This window comes from Aptenodytes forsteri, unplaced genomic scaffold, assembly GCF_000699145.1.
Source record: "Aptenodytes forsteri isolate BGI_AS27 unplaced genomic scaffold, ASM69914v1 Scaffold193, whole genome shotgun sequence".
NCBI classification, from domain to species: Eukaryota; Metazoa; Chordata; class Aves; order Sphenisciformes; family Spheniscidae; genus Aptenodytes; species Aptenodytes forsteri.
In genome coordinates, this window is record NW_008795405.1 from 10056553 (window position 1) to 10056780 (window position 228).

Consider the following 228-nt stretch of genomic DNA (forward strand, 5'->3'; position numbering starts at 1 on the left):
GCGCACCCATCTGGGCCCGTTGCTCGGACCTGCAAGGCGCGGTGCCCTCCTTCCTCCGCTGGCAACGCAAGTGCAGAACGCTAACGCGCAGTTTTAAAGTTTCTGCTTTAAAAAGCATGAAGCTGCCCATAAAGTACTTCAGCAGGCAAGAACAGCTTTTTTAGGGATGCTTCAAAACGTGCAGCATAAACGCTTTGCAGCACAAAAACCTAAAAAGGAAAACTGAGA